General features: G+C 36.7%; 1 protein-coding gene across 25 annotated transcripts in view; it reads left to right on the top strand.

Annotated features, from left to right (window-relative positions):
- LOC108589162 (uncharacterized) overlaps positions 1–12,909 on the top strand; it is a 434,713-nt gene that overhangs the window by 113,453 nt on the left and 308,351 nt on the right. The gene's annotated exons all lie outside the window — the stretch shown is intronic.

Raw genomic sequence — 12,909 nt, forward strand, 5'->3', positions numbered from 1 at the left:
CTTGCTCTTTTCTGTATCTGACTTATGTTTTTTCAAATAGCTCCATTATAATTAAACTTTTTGCCCTGTCTTGGGTGTGTCATCTGGTTCCTCGTAGGATGCTGACTGATCCTCCCTATTCCGCTTGTTAACAATGACCCTGATCTCCCTGCTGCTTGGGAGGAAGTTATAAAAATGACAGGATGGTCCTTAGTCTTTTTAGAAGATACTGTGGTGTGTTGCCCAGACTTCCTTTTTCAAGACTTAAATACTCGTTCCTCCAGCTGCCAAGAGGATGGGTGGCTGAGTTCCCTTCGGAAGACTGTCCTCCACTGAAGAGAACTGCCTCTACCAATAAAGCCTTTCCTGGGGCATCCTGTATCCGTTGACTACTCAAATGCAAAGTGACGATCAAAGACACGGCTCCTCATGACAATTTGGGATGACTGTGCAGGGCCACTTCAGCTCTTTTGTTGTGGCTGTCCAGCTTTTCCCTCTGCCCAGTCTTTCTTCCTTCACTCCTCTATAAGTTTTGATCCTGAGCATTCTAACCAATAAGCTTCCCGCAAGCAAATCTCTGAATTAGAGTCTGAATTCCCCAGGGAGTCCAGCCTATCATAGTCTTCAATCTGCACTCCCCCCCAATTGTCTTCCTGAGCTCTTTCTGCTTGTCCTCATCCCTATCTATGGGAGCAGACCTGGAGGGTCTTCATTTTGAAGGCATTTTCCAACACAGATGAAGGAGTGATACAAACATAAGGGAAGACCAATGCGTGTGAGTCTAGGCATGAAAATATACAGATGACTGTGTGTGGGGAATCCCTTAGGGTGTCTCAAACTTCAAGATACATAATGAAATTCCTGGAAAAAACCAGTGTGGAGAGAGGAAAGGGAACTAGGAACAACAAAGTATAAAGAAAAGTAGAAAGAGATGATGGTTAAGTGGCCTATTTGAAGATTTGTTTTAAATTACATGTTATTTTGATTTTTAGAGATGAGGTCTTGCTATGTTGCCCAGGCTAGAATGCAGTGGCTATTCACAGGCATGACAATAGAATACTATATACTCCAACGGTCCTCAAGTGATCTTCCCACATTAGCCTCCCAGGTAGGTGGGATTACAGGCAGGCGCCACCATGCCCAGCTTTGGGGGATTGCTTTTGAAGGATAGCCTGTCCCAAGAGGGATTCAAGATGTTCAACTAAATAAAGCTGTGTATGCTGTCCCATCACCTGCTAAGGTCTGGCTAACCCAGATTTGTAGGTCTGACTTCTGCAGTAAATGAGACATAGGAATGGCAAGGGTAAATTTCCTTTTCATATTGGAAATTTGGTCTCTTTCTAAAGGGTGAATTCTGAAAAACAAAGCTCTTTTTTCTTAAAGTGCTTATGGAAACTTCTTTGAGGAAATCATACATTTTAAAGTATTGAGCAGAAAAAAGAGTACACATTTTTCATTTTAAAAGGGCCCAGAACAGAGCCAAAAATGAGCCTGTGATCCAACCCTACACTGGTTTGGCTGGATTTTCAAGTTTATGAGCAAACCACCAATTTGTCACCAAAAGCAGATGGGTAGCATTGGACTCTTCTAGCCTGCTGTCTATTTCTGGGAAGGCAGACAGAGTCCCTATTCACCGCCTGCTTGGGAAAGCTTTGAAATCCTCCCCCACAGATAAAATCATCCTCCTCGAGATCCTTCTGATGAGTTTGCCTCCCACCCAGGAGAATAAATTTTGGCCTAATGGTGGTTTAAGCTGCAGTGTGGGCTTGATTAAGAAAAACGTCTATTACCAGTCAGATTTAATAAAAGGCAGTATGCTTTGATTAATAACTTGCAAAACATAATGTGTTGTTGAAAGCTAGAAGGGAAAGGTTAGGACCACTTCTCAAAGGTGCTTGGAAAGATCATTGAATATATTTCCCCTATTCAATTGCCCTTTATACTGAATCTGATTTCTGGACCTTACAAATTCTATATACTAGAAAAATACTCGACTTGCTTGATAGTAATTTAGGAGGGTTTGAGATTATTTTCTTAACTAATTTTTCCATAGCAGGAATCCAGTACCCTCAAGTATAGATAATGGGTTGTTAAGGCTTTACCTTTAAACTCTCTATGCCCTCATTGTCATTTACTTGATTTAATTTTTATAGTCATTCATTTTTACTATATTGCTTTGTGTCTCAAAATATTAATATTTTCTCAAACATTTTCATTATTGACAAATAATTTGTTTACATTGATAATTAAATAATGATCTATTTAATGTTTGTTTTCCATACCAAACTATAAACACCAATGATTGATTTATCCTTATTTCATAACATAGTGCCAGCATATAATATGCATTACAAAAATAGTTTTTGAATAATGGAATATGTTATATAATGCATTATAATTTACAAAATGTTTTCACATACATTTTCTTATTTTGAGTTTTATGAAGTACTGTTTTGTATAGTTTTTCTATCAGAAAGAGGTCCTGATTCAGACTTCAAGGAAGGGTTCTAGCCAGAGCAATCAGGGAAGAAAAAGAAATAAAGTGTATTCAAATAGGAAAGGGGGAAGCCAAATTGTCTCTACTTGCAGACGACGTGATAGTTTATCTAGAAGATCCCATCGTCTCAGCCTCGAATCTCCTGAAACTGTTAAGCAACTTCAGCAAAGTCTCAGCATACAAAATCAGTGTGCAAAAATCACAAGCATTCCTATACACCAATAACAGACTTAAAGAGAGCCAAATCAAGAATGAATTGCCTTTCACAATTACTACAAAGAGAATAAAATACCTAGGAATACAACTAACAAGGAATGTAAAGGACCTCTTCAAGGAGAACTAGAAACCACTGCTCAACGAAATAAGAGAGGACACAAACAGATGGAGAAACATTCCATGTTCAGGGTTAGGAAGAATCAATATCGTGAAAATGGCCATACTGCCCAAAGTAATTTACAGATTCAATGCTATCCCCATCAAGCTACCAACGACCTTCTTCACAGAACTGGAAAAAACCACCTTAAACTTTATATGGAACCAAAAGAGAGCCAGCATAGCCAAGTTAATTCTAAGCAAAAAGAACACAGCAGGAGTCATCACACTACCAGACTTCAAACTATACTACAAGGCTACAGTAATTAAAACAGCGTGGTACTGGTACATAAAACAGAGATATAGACCAATGGAACAGAACAGAGGCCTCGGAGGCAACACAATATATCTACAACTGTCTGATCTTTGATGAACCTGACAAAAACAAGCAATGGGGAAGATTCCCTGTTTAATAAATGGTGTTGGGAAAACTGGCTAGCCACGTGCAGAAAGCAGAAACTGGACCCCTTCCTGACACCTTACACTAAAATTAACTCCAGATGGATTAAAGACTTAAACCTAAGACCTAACACCATAAAAACCCTAGAAGAAAATCTAGGCAAAACCATTCAGGACATAGGAGTAGGCAAGGACTTCATGACCAAAACACCAAAATCATTGGCAACAAAAGTCAAAATAGACAAATGGGACCTAATCAAACTCCACAGCTTCTGCACGGCAAAAGAAACAGTCATTAGAGTGAATCGGCAACCAACAGAATGGGAAAAAATTTTTGCAGTTTACCCATCTGATAAAGGGCTAATATCCAGAATTTACAAAGAACTAAAACAGATTTACAACAAAAAAACAAGCCCATTCAAAAATGGGCAAAGGATATGAACAGACACTTTACAAAAGAAGACATATATGAGGCCAACAAACATATGAAAAAAATGCTCATCATCACTGGTCATCAGAGAAATGCAAATCAAAACTACATTGAGAAACCATCTCACACCAGTTAGAATGGCGATCATTAAAAAATCTGGAGACAATAGGTGTGGAGAAATAGGAACACTGTTAATACTGTTGGTGGGAGTGTAAATTAGTTCAACCATTGTGGAAGACAGTGTGGCGATTCCTCAAGGACCTAGAAATAGAAATTCCATTTGACCCAGCAATTCCATTACTGGGTATATATCCAAAGTATTATAAATCGTTTTACTATAAGGACACATGCACACGAATGTTCATTGCAGCACTGTTTACAATAGCAAAGACCTGGAACCAATCCAAATGCTCATCGATGATAGACTGGACAGGGAAAATGTGGCACATATACACCATGGAATATTGAGCAGCCATCAAAAATGATGAGTTCATGTCCTTTGTAGGGACATGGATGATCCTGGTTACCATCATTCTCAGCAAGCTGACACAAGAACAGAAAATGAAATACCGCATGTTCTCACTCATAGGTGAACAATGAGAACACATGGACACAGGGAGGGGAGCCCTACACACTGGGGTCTGTTGAGGGGAATAGGGGAGGGACAGCGGGGGGTGGGGAATTGGGGAGAGATAGCATGGGGAGAAATGCCAGATATAGGTGAAGGGGAGGAAGGCAGTAATCACACTGCCACGTGTGTACCTATGCAACTATCTTGCATGTTCTTCACATGTACCCCAAAACCTAAAATGCAATAAATAAATAAATAAATAAAAAAGAGGGTTCTTAGCTCTCATGCAAGAAAGAATTGGGGTGAGTCCATGGAGTAAAGTGAAAGCAAGTTTATTAAGAAAGTCAAGGAATAAAGAATGGCTATTCCATAGGCAGAACAGTAGCATGGACTGCTCAACTAAGGATACATCTAGTTATTTCTTGATTATTTGCTAAACAAGGGGTATATTATTTATGAGTTTTCATGGAAAACGGTGAGCAATTTCTGAAGATGAAGTTTTCTCCCCCTTTTAGACTATATAGGGTAATTTCCTGACGTTACCTTAGCACTTGTAAACTGTCATAGTGCAGGTTGGAGTATCTTTTAGCATGCTAATTCATTTTAATTAGCGTATAATGAGCAGTGGGGATGACCAGAGGTCACTGTTGTCGCTATCTTGCTTTTGATGGGTTTTGGCTGGCTTCTTCAACACATGCTGTTTTATCAGCTCGGTCTTTGTTACCTGTATCTTGTGCCGACCTCCTGTCTCATCCTTTGACTTAGAATGCCTTAACCTCCTGGGAATACAGGGAATACAGCCCAGTAGATCTCAGCCTTATTTTACCCAGTTTCTATTCAAGATGGAGTTGCTCTGGTTCCAACGCCTCTGACAGGGTCGATATTGCCATATCAATTTCACCAGCAAGGACACTGAAACTTAGATTAAGTGGTATACTTATGATTAAGTGGTGTACTTCTGGTCACAGGACTATGAAGCAGTAAAGAAGTGTTTCTCAAAGTGCGGTTCCTGAACAAGTAGTGTTAGCATCACCTGGGAACTGCGTAAGTTATGGCAGTTATGTTTTATAGGAATTAGTCTTTTTTGTCTAGGATGGGGGATTTAAGTGTGTAGAGTTGCTCGTGTTTAGTAGTGTTCTAATTCTTTTAATGTTAGCAGGGACTTTAGGGATGAGACATGGGAACAACAAGGATAAATTCCATTTTCATTCCTCAATTTGGCAATTTGTATCTTCTCTCTTTTTCCTTTTTTAGTCTTTCTAGATGTTTGTCACTTCTGTTGATCTTTTCAAAGAACTAGATATTTGTTTCATTAGTTTTCTCTATTGTTTTTCTGCTTTCAACTACATTGATTTCTGCTGTTATTTTTATTATTTCCTTTCTTCTCCTCCCTTTGGGTTTATTTTGGTCTTCTCTCCTAGGTTCCTGGAGTGGAAATTAAGATCACTGATTTGAGACTTTTCCTTTTTTTTTTTTTGACATGATTTTGCTTTGTTGCTCAGGTTGGACTGCAGTAGAGCAATCATAGCTCACTGTAGCCTTGACCTCCTAGGCTCAAGATCACCTTGCCTCAGCCTCCAGAGTGGCTCATGCCTCTAATCTCAGTACTCCTGGCCTCAAGTGATCCTCTTGGCTCTGCCATGCAAAGTACTGGGATTAGAGGCATGAGCCACCATGCCTAGCCTTTCCTCTTTTTTTAATGTAGGCATTTAGTGCTAGAAATTTTCTTTCAGCATTGTTTTAGTTGCGTCCCATAGATTTTGATGTAATATTTTAATTTTAATTTGATTAATTATATGTTAAAAAATTCTTTGAGACTTTTTGTTTGGTTTTAGTTTTTTTAACTGACAAATAATAATTGTATATATTCATGGGGTACATAGTGCTGCTTTGATACAAATGATGTACAATGATTAGATCAGGGTTAGCATATACATCACCTCAAATATTTATCATTTCTTTGTGTTGGGAATGTCCCATAACCTCCTTCTGGCTATTTGAAACTATATATTATATTATTGTTAATTATCGTCATCCTACAGTAACAGAGAATGCTAGAACTCATTCCTTCTATCTAGTTATAATTTTGCATCCTTTAACAAATGTGTCCCTATCCTCCCTTCCCGCTCTACTATTACTGTCTTCTGCTCTACTTTTTACTTCCGTGAGATTCACTTTTTTTTTTTTTTTTTAGTTTCCACATATGAGTGAGAACGTAATGTTTAAGTTTTTGTTCCTGGCTTATCTCACTTAACATGATGTCCATCAGTTCCATTCATGCTGCTGCAAATGACAGGATTTCATTTATGTTTATGGCTGAGTAGTATTCCTTGGTGTACATATACCACGTTTTCTTTATTCATTCATTTGCTGTTAGACACTTAGGTTGGTTCCGTTTCTTGGCTCTCAAGAATAGTGCTGCAGTAAACATGGGGGTGCAGATGCCTCTTTGATATAATGATCTCCTTTCCTTTGGATAAATTCCCAGTAGTGAGCTTGCTGGATCTTACGATACTTCTTTTTGTAGTTTTTTCTTTTTTTTTTTTTTTTTAATTTTTTATTGGATTATAGGTTTTGGGGTACATGAGCAGAGCATGCAAGACAGTTGCGTAGGTACACACATGGCAGTGTGCTTTGCTTTTCTTCTCCCCTTCACCCACATTTGGCATTTCTCCCCAGGCTATCCCTCCCCACCTCCCCCTCCCACTGGCCCTCCCCTTTTCCCCCCAATAGACCCCAGTGTTTAGTACTCCCCTTTCTGTGTCCATGTGTTCTCATTTTTCATCACCCACCTATGAGTGAGAATATGCGGTGTTTCATTTTCTGTTCTTGTGTCAGTTTGCTGAGGATGATGTTTTCCAGATTCATCCATGTCCCTACAAACGACACGAACTCATCATTTCTGATTGCTGCATAATATTCCATGGTGTATATGTGCCACATTTTTCCAATCCAGTCTATTATCAATGGGCATTTGGGTTGATTCCAGGTCTTTGCTATTGTAAACAGTGCTGCAATGAACATTCGTGTACATGTGTCCTTATAGTAGAACGATTTATAGTCTTTTGGATATATACCCAGTAATGGGATTGCTGGGTCAAATGGAATTTCTATTTCTAAGGCCTTGAGGAATCGCCACACTGTCTTCCACAATGGTTGAACTAATTTACACTCCCACCAACAGTGTAAAAGTGTTCCTTTTTCTCCACATCCTCTCCAGCATCTGTTGTCTCCAGATTTTTTAATGATCGCCATTCTAACTGGCGTGAGATGGTATCTCAATGTGGTTTTGATTTGCATCTCTCTGGTTTCTCTTCAGATCGTATAAATCTTTCGCCTTTTTGTAGTTTTTTGAGGGACCTCCCTACTGTTCTCCATAGTGGCTATACTAGTTTGCATTCTCACCAACAGTATATAAGAGTTCCCTTTTCTCTGTATCTTCCTCTGCATTTGTTAATTTTTGTCTTTTTGATGTTAGCTATTCTAACTGGGATGAGATGATATCTTATTGTGGTTTTGATTAGCATTTCCCTGATGATTAGTTATGTTGAGCATTTTCCATTTTTGTGCCTTCTTTCGAGAAATGTCTATTCAGATAATTTGCCCATTTTAAATCAGATTGTCATTATTACTATTTTTGCTATTGAGATGTTTCAGTTCCTTGTGTATTCTGGATACTATTCCCTTGTTGGATAAGCAGATTGCAAATATTTAATCCTGTTCTATAGGTTGTCATTTTACCTGTTGATTTCTTTGTTCTGCAGAAGCTTTTAGTTTTATATAATTCCATTTGTTTATTCTTGCTTTTGTTGCCTGTGATTTTGAGCTCTTATTCATAAATCTTTACCCAGACTGATGTTCTGAAGCATTTTTCTTATGCTTTCTTCTAGTAGTTTTATTGTTTCAGGTTTTACATTTAGGTCTTTGATCCATTTTGAGTTGATTTCTGTATGGGATGAGAGGTGACAGTCTGGTTACATTCTTCTGTGTATGGGTATTCAGTTTTCCCAGAACCCTTTCCTCATGGAGTGTCCTTAGCATCTTTGTCAAGCATAAGTTAGCTATCAATGTGTGGATTGATTTCTTAGTTCTCTGTTCTGTTCATTGGTCTATATATCTGTTTCTATGCCAGTATTATGCTGTTTTGGTTACTACAGCTTCGTAATGTGTTTTGAGGTCTTGTAACATGATACCTCCTTGTGGTTCCATAAAAATTTTAGAATTTAAAAAAATTTTTCTGAAGAATATCATTGATATTTTGATAGGGTTTAACTTGAATCTGTAGATTGCTTTGGGTAGCATTGTTGTCTTAACATTAGTTCTCTAATTCATGAGCATGTGATGTCTTCCTGTTTGTTTTTATCCTCTTAAATTGGTGTTTTATGGTTTTCCTTGTAGTGATCTTTTACCCCATTGGTTAAATTTATTCCTAGGTAATATTTTGTAGTTATTGTAAATTAGATTACCTTCTTGATTTCTTTTTCAGCTTGTTCATTGTTCATGTATAGAAATGTTACTTATTTTGCATATTAATTTTTTATTCTGCAGCTTCACTGAGTTTATCAGTTCTAAGAGTTTTTTTGGCAAAGTCTTCAGGTTTTTCTATACCCAAGATCATGTCGTCTGCAAACAGGAGCAATTTTACTTCCTCCCTTTCAATTTGGATGGGCTTTATTTCTTTCTTTTGCCTTATGGTTTTGGTTAGAACTTCCAGTTTTATGTTGCATAAGAGTGGTGACAGTATGCCTTCTTGTCTTGTTCTAGTTCTTAGAGGAAAATCTTTCAGCTTTCCCATGTTCAGTAAGATGCTTAGCTGTGAGTTGGTCATATATGGCCTTTATTGCATTGAGTTACTTTCATTCTATGACTAATTTACTAAGAGGTGTTTTTTAAAATCATAAAGCAATGTTGAATTTTATCAAAGGCTCTTCCTGCATCTTTTAAGCTAATCATATCATTTTTGTCCTTTATTTTATGAATGTGACTGTGATGTTTATTGATTTACATGTGTTGAACCACTTTGTATTTCTGGGAAAATTCCCACTTGATCATGATGAATTATCTTTTTGAACTGTTGAATTTGGTTTGCTAGTATCTTGTTGAGGATTTTTGCATCTATAGACATCAGGTGTATTGGCCTGTAGTTTTCTTTTTTGACTGTGTCTTTTTATGGTTTTAGTATCAGGATTGTGTAGGTCTCATATAATAAGTTAGGAAGAATTCTCTCTGCTTTAATTTGCTATGGAAAAATTTGAGAATAATTGTTATTGATTCTATCTTAAAAGTATGATAGAATTCAGTGGTGAAGCAGTTTGATCCTGGACTTTTCTTTGTTGAAAGACTTTTTATTACTGATTCAATGTCATTATCTTGTTATTGGTTTGTTCAGGTTTTCTATTTCTTCTTGGTTCAATCTTGGTTGGTTATATTTGCCCAGGAATTTATTCATTTTCTTCAGGCTTTCAAATTTATTGGAATATGGTTATTCATAAATGTCTCTAATGATTTTTCGTATTTATGTGATTTGTGTTGTAATGTCTTCTTTTTTTGTTTCTGAATTTGTTTATTTGAGTCTTCTTTCTTTTGTCTTAGTATAGTTAATGATTTGCAGTTTTGTTTATGTGTTCAAAAAACCAACTTTTTGTATTCAAAAAGCCTTGGTTATTCTATTTCTGCTCTGATCTTTATTATTTCTTTTCTTCTCCCAATTTTGGGTTTGGTTGTTCTTACTTTTGTAGTTCCTTGAGGTGTCTCATTAGGTTGTTTATTTGAAATCTTTAGTTTTTTGATGTAGGTATTTGTTGTTATAAAATTTCCTCTTAATACTGCTTCTGCTGTGTCCTATAAGTTTGGTGTGCTGTGCTTTTATTTTCATTTGTCTCAAGAAATTTTAAAATGTTATTCTTATTTTTTTCCTTCTCCCACTGGTTATTTAGGAGCATGTTGTTTAATTTCCATGTATTCGTATGGTTTTAAATGTTCCTCTTATTATTGATGTCCAGTTTTATTGTATTGTGATCAGATAAGATACTCGATATGATTTCAGTTTTCAAAAATGTTTTGAGACTTGTTTTGTGGCCAACATATGGGTAATCCTGGAGAATGTTTTATATGCTGATGAAAAGAATTTGTATTCTGAAGATGTTTGGTGAAATGTTTTCTAAATGTCTGTTGGGTTCATTTAGTCTATGGTGCAGTTTAAATCCAATGTTTCTTTATTAATTTTCTGTGTAGATGATTTGTCAAATGCTGAGAGTGGAGTGTTTAAGTCCCCAGTTATTATCATATTGAGGTTTATCTTTCTCTTTAAATCTAATGATATTTGCTGGATATATCTGGGTACTCCAGTGTTGGGCATATATATTCACAATTGTTATTTCTCTTGATGAATTGATTTCTTATTTTTATGTGATGTCTTTTTTTGGTCTCTTTTTACAGCTTTTAATTTGAAGAATGTTTGTCTGATACACGAACATTTTTTCCTACTCTCTGTGATTTCCATTCACATGGAATATCTCTTTCTATCCCTTCACTTTTCACCTATTTGTGTCTTTATGTGTGAAGCGAGTCTCTTGTAGGTAAAATATGGTTGGGCATTGTTTTCAACCCACTCAATCAGTTTATGTATTTTAAACAAGGAATTTAATCCATTTGTATTCATGGTCATTATTGAGAGGTGGGTTCAGTTTTATTATTTTCTGGCTGTTTATATGTTCTTCATTCCTTACTTTCTCTTAGTATTTATTTTTTGTAGTTGTGTAGTTATCTGTAATAATAAGGTTTAGTTTCATTGCCTTTCTCCTTTAGAATAGACTCTACCAGTGAATTTTATGATTTTGCATGTTTTCACCATGGTAGTTTTTTCCTTTTCACTTTCAGATATAAGAATTCCTTGAGCATTTGTTTTTAAAGGTCAGTCTGGTGGTGATTAACTCCCTTAGTTTTTACTTGTCTATGAAAGATTTTACTTTACCTTTATCTTTAAAGAATTGCTTTGCTGGGTGTAATATTCCTGGTTGACTGTTTCTTTTTTTCCTTCGAGACTTCGAATATAACATCCTGTTCTCTCCTGGTCTGTAATATTTATGCTGAGATATTTGTTGTTAGTCTAATGAGGATTGCCTTGTATGTGACTTGATACTTTTCTCTTCTTGCTTTTAGAATTTTTTTTTATCTTTGACTTTTGACAATTTGACTATAATCTACCCCAGAGAGGAACAATTTGTGTTAAATCTATCAGGGAGTTCTTTCAGCTCCCCAGACATGGATGTCCATCCCTCTCCCAAGACTTGGGAAATTTTCTGCTATTATTTTAATAATTAAATTTTCCTCACCTTTCTCTTTTTCTGTAACACGCATAATACAAGTAGTTGTTTGCTTAATGGTATATCATAAATCTTGTTGCCTTTCTTCCTTTCTTCTTATCTTTTCTTTTCTTTCTCTGCTCATGTTATTTCACAAAACCCATCTTCAAGTTCAGAAATTCTTTCTTCGGCTTGGTTAATGTGCCTTTGAATCTCTAGAATGTCTGTTTGGTTCTTTTTAATGATAACTGTCTCTTTGTTAAATTTCTTATTCAAATAATGATTTATTTTCCTGATTTTGTTGAATTATTTATCTGTATTCCCTTGTATCTCACTGAATTTCCTTAAGATATCCAGAATTTACAAAGAACTAAAACAGATTTACAACAAAAAAACAAGCCCATTCAAAAATGGGCAAAGGATATGAACAGACACTTTACAAAAGAAGACATACATGAGGCCAACAAACATATGAAAAAATGCTCATCATCACTGGTCATCAGAGAAATGCAAATCAAAACCACATTGAGATACCATCTCACGCCAGTTAGAATGGCAATCATTAAAAAATCTGGAGACAACAGATGCTGGAGAGGATGTGGAGAAATGGGAACACTTTTATTCTGCTGGTGGGAGTGTAAATTAGTTCAACCATTCTGGAAGACAGTGTGGCGATTCCTCAAGGACCTAGGAATAGAAATTCCATTTGACCCAGCAATCCCATTACTGGGTATATATCCAAAAGACTATAAATCGTTCTACTATAAGGACACATGCACACAAATGTTCATTGCAGCACTGTTTACAATAGCAAAGACCTGGAACCAACCCATATGCCCATCGATGATAGACTGGACAGGGAAAATTTGGCACATATACACCATGGAACATTATGCAGCAATAAAAAACGATGAGTTTGTGTCCTTTGTAGGGACATGGATGAATCTGGAGAACATCATTCTCAGCAAACTGACAGAAGAACAGAAAATGAAATACTGCATATTCTCACTCATAGGCGGGTAATGAACAATGAGAACACATGGACACAGGGAGGGAGCACTACACACTGGGGTCTATTGGGGGGAGGAGGGGAGGGACAGTGGCGGGGGGGAGCTGGGGAGGGATAGCATGGGAGAAATGCCAGATGCGGGTGAAGGGGAGGAAGACAGCAAATCACACTGCCACGTGTGTACTTATGCAACTATCTTGCATATTCTGCACATGTACCCCAAAACCTAAAATGCAATTAAAAAAAAGACTGTTCTTTCAAATTTTTTGGCATTTTATATATTTCCTTGAGATTGGGATCTGTTACTGGAGAATTACTGTTTTCTTTTGGAAGTGACATGTTTTCTTG

Source organism: Callithrix jacchus, chromosome 19 (assembly GCF_049354715.1).
Source record: "Callithrix jacchus isolate 240 chromosome 19, calJac240_pri, whole genome shotgun sequence".
Classification (NCBI taxonomy): domain Eukaryota; kingdom Metazoa; phylum Chordata; class Mammalia; order Primates; family Cebidae; genus Callithrix; species Callithrix jacchus.